We start from the raw sequence: 4664 nt of genomic DNA on the forward strand, positions 1-4664 counted from the left end.
TTCCAACATTTCTACGGAATCCAAACTGATCTTCCCCGAGGTCGGTTTCTACCAGTTTTTCCATTCGTCTGTAAAGAATTCGTGTTAGTATTTTGCAGCTGTGGCTTATTAAACTGATAGTTCGGTAATTTTCACATCTGTCAACACCTGCTTTCTTTGCGATTGGAATTATTACATTATTCTTGAAGTCTGAGGGAATTTCGCCTGTCTCATACATCTTGCTCACCAGATGGTAGAGTTTTGTCAGGACTGGCTCTCCCAAGGCTGTCAGTAGTTCTAATGGAAGGCTGTCTACTCCCAGGGCACGCGTTTGCACGCGTTCTATTTAGCGACGAAGCGTCACCAACAGCGGTAACGTAAACCGGAACAATATGCACTATTGGACAACGGAAAATCCATGATGGCTGCGACAAGTGGAACATCAGAGACCTTGGAGGGTTAATGTATGGTGCGGCATTATGGGAGGAAGAATAATTGGTCCCCATTTTATCGATGGCAATCTAAATGGTGCAATGTATGCTGATTTCCTACGTAATGTTCTACCGATGTTACTACACGATGTTTCACTGCATGACAAAATGGCGATGTACTTCCAACTGATGGATGTCCGGCACATAGCTCGCGTGCGGTTGAAGCGGTATTGAATAGCAGGTGGATTGGTCGTCGAAGCACTATACGATGGCCCGCGCGTTCGCCGGATCTAACGTCCCCGGATTTCTTTCTGTGGGGAAAGTTGAAGGATGTTTGCTATCGTGATCCATCGACAACGCCTGACAACATGCGTCAGTGCATTGTCAATGCATGTGCAAACATGATGGAAGGCGCTGTTGAGAGGAATGTCGTTACACGAATTGCCAAATGCATTGAGGTTGAGGGACATCATTTTGAGTATTTATTGCATTAATGTGGTATTTACAGGTAATCACGCTGTAACAGCATGCGTTCTCAGAAATGATAAGTTCACAAAGGTACATGTATCGCATTGGAACAACCGAAATAAAATGTTCAAACGTACCTACGTTCTGTATTTTAATTTAACAAACCTACCTATTACCAACTGTTCGCCTACAATTGTGAGCCATATGTTTGTGACTATTACAGCGCCATCTATCACAAAGCGAAAAAAGTGGTTCAACTAAAACATTCATGTTTCTTTTCGTACTACACGAATAAGTAATAAAAATGAGGGTTCCTATTTTTTAAAAAAACGTAGTTGATATCCGTTTGGCCTATGGCAGCGTCATCTAGTGGGCCAACTGTAGCGCTATCTGGTTTCCCCCTTCAAGCTAGACAAGTTTCCTTCTTTGTAGTTTTTTCGTTTGACGCTTATTTCGTGAGATATGTGGTCCAGTCACGATCAATGGACCGCCCTGTGTACGACATATTTTTAAAACAATATGCAGCATATGTGATGTTGTGACAGGGAGGTGACAGGCACTCTACAAAAGGAACCAACTTAAACAGAACTAGGATCGTACACAGTTTCATCACCAACTTCAACTGACTTCAGTGAAGCCATGAATAAACCATCTGACATAGATATAATTTGCATTTTGTAAACAGACAACCCATGGCACACTTAAACTGTCCAAACTGCAGTCGTTATGATGGCATCATAAGACCACATGGCAATCGATCCAATGTTTCTACAGGTATAGCCTCATTGAACATTATTTCCTGAAACATTTCAGAATTAGTGCTTCATAACACTAAGTGCGCTGGAGAAACCTAAGAAAACAGTCAGTAATGGTCGTTCGACCGCCATCATGATATGAGTGTATGGGTGGTTCCTGGCTAACACTAGACCCACAGGCACAATCTAAAACATCACACAAAATGATTAAACTACACTAGCGTTAGTCAAAACGAATGTAGTGAACCATCCCCTACTCCTGGTGGAACTAATGCCATCAGCGAGCTAATGTATAAATTTCAACCGAATTTAACTCTGAGAGCCACATTCTAGCAGAAACGTCTGTACTCACCAAAGCCTTGAACAGGAATACCCTAACCCCAGAACTTAACGTCCCCCACTGGACTCTGAGTCCAAAGCAAAAATCTTATAATGAGGGCTGTGTTGCCCCATCTTCATCGCCTATTACACAACACACCACTCTCTAAGCTAATCGATAGGACAGCAAAAAGTACAGGATGTAACAACCACAGTGCCTTCAGGACAGAGGAATTTCTAATGCCTTCTGGAAGCTTCTACAGATGATCTCCCACACAAGTCGAATGACTGAGTCTTGAAAATGGCGGGAAAGAGCGTGAAAGTCTTTGTGGCTCGTGCCATCCATGCAAGTTTTAAGGAAGCCAACGAATTTCCCTTGTCCCCACTGTGAAGGAAAATTATCTAAGCATCACCTCAAACTCGCTACAAAGACGCCATTTCACTGTTTTCATGCAAGTGGCTACATAAGGAATTTGGATATGGAAGGGGGGGCCACTGATCTCAGCAATCACACCAGGAAATTAAGTACAATAATTTCTCCATCAGAAATCCTTTCCGAGTTATTGACAAGTGACAGAACGATGCCGATTATACGAAGATTAAATGTCCCCTACAGCTCAAAAACGAAGTTATGAAAGATACATGCAAGTAACATCCACATTACGAAAGGTACACGCAAGCAACATTTACCTTTCATCACTTGGATCCCCACAGAAAAATTTCCACAGAGATTCATTTTTTTAATAAATGAGGAGGGTCAAGAAAATTTGTTAGATTCTTCATCTCTGGTTACAAATAGATATGGAGGTGACTCTAGCGCCAAATCATATGTTTTACATTTCCTTTGCAGTGAACATTGACTTAGCGTAGACTATAACATTACATGAATTGTCAGTTATTATAGGATACAATGGGTGCATCATTCTATCATAACACATAAAGAGCAAACATTATTGACCATCCCAACTGACCTTGAACCACATGATCCTAGTCTCCAATTACTTGACAGTTCAAATGGTTCAAATGGCTCTGAGCACTATGGGACTTAACTTCTGAGGTCATCAGTCCCCTAGAACTTAGAACTACTTAAAGCTAACTAACCTAAGGACATCACACACATCCATGCCGAGGCAGGATTCGAACCTGCGATCGTAGCGGTCGCGCGGTTTCATACTGTGGCACCTAGAACCGTTCGGCCATCCCGGCCGGCCCACTTGACAGTAAATTCAAATACAAGTCACTAGGTTAAAGAATAACGTATTCAATCTTAGGAAGTTAAATAAAGGTAAAATATCAGGCAGCACGTAGCGTGAGAGCATCTTTCTGATGGCTAAGATTCAAGTGTTACATATTGCAGAATCAAACATAAGTTACACATTAAAGTATAAAAATAAAGTATTCAACAGAAAAGAGTTATGTGATGGTAAAATATCAGGCAGCATACACCGTGCAAGCATCTTTTCTGATGACTATGATTCTACTGTCACAGAGACCTCAGTAATTAATGCAACTGATATATCTATAAGCAGTCTACACACAAAGAGGACTGTTTAAGTTAGCCCGAGACCACAGACATATCACCCAATTATGTCTTATACCTAACCATTATATGAATGACAAATTAGTAGCAATTATTATGGGCAAGGACCAAATGAGATACAAATTAGATCACATAGAACAACACAATAACTGACTGAGAGGAAGAAAGAGAATGGTTTTAGCACGGTGGAAGGTACACGTCATTAGGACAGTTCTTTATGCACTTTCATCCATGAACGAGCACCAAATGGAAACACATTAAACTTGAATACAAAGAAGAAGGACACAAAGCACGCAATGTATAAATATTTAAATCAACCAAACAATAGCAAAAATCTTGCTCATGAAAAAGTACACTGGACTGCACAAAGTGTTTCATTGAAGTGAAACCGGGATGGACACAAATGCAGATTACATTGGATTTACAAAGTAGTAAAGGTAAACATGACCATCTTGGTACTCAGTTGTAGCAAAGTCAATGGTAATGCTAAATAATGCTTATTGAAAAAATTTTCTCTTTCGCAACACTTCATCCTACTACTGAAGCATCGTGCACAACATTAGATCGTAGTACTTCACTGCATGCACTTGTTACATAAAGAATGATTTGAAGAACTATGGAGATGATAGGGGTGTAAACTGTATGAGATGTAGACTTCACAGATGTGTCTCTTATGAACTCAGAGATTACCAAGTCCAGATGCTCAACATCGCCTTTTAAGTTTACACCACTGGCAAATTTTACTCTTTCTCACCGATTCCGTCAACAGCTCATCTCCAAAATACCCTCACATCAATGGAGGGTATATGTCTCTTACAGATAGCTTGTTCAATGTTCATGCCTCACACAAAGAGCACACTGGTTTTATAAACAGCGTTTAGTTCATCAATGATCACTTGATTATGTTTATGGCGGAGGCTCTCAGAAAGTTCCAACACAGCAGAATTCCCACTGATAAAGGTATACGTTTCTATATTTACAGTTTATATCTTTCGTCTAATGCAGTATTAACTGTCATTGCTGAAAGAAATCCTGTCCGTTCACTTACAGAACTCAGGGCACATGACACACAGAATGGCAATAACGTTGATTGTTCGTTATTTCTCGACACAGCATCTTGTTCACAGAACACAACAAATAATGTGTGGGTTAATGTCTAGGGCGAACTTCTAC

The sequence above is a fragment of the Schistocerca americana genome, chromosome 1 (genome assembly GCF_021461395.2).
Source record: "Schistocerca americana isolate TAMUIC-IGC-003095 chromosome 1, iqSchAmer2.1, whole genome shotgun sequence".
Classification (NCBI taxonomy): domain Eukaryota; kingdom Metazoa; phylum Arthropoda; class Insecta; order Orthoptera; family Acrididae; genus Schistocerca; species Schistocerca americana.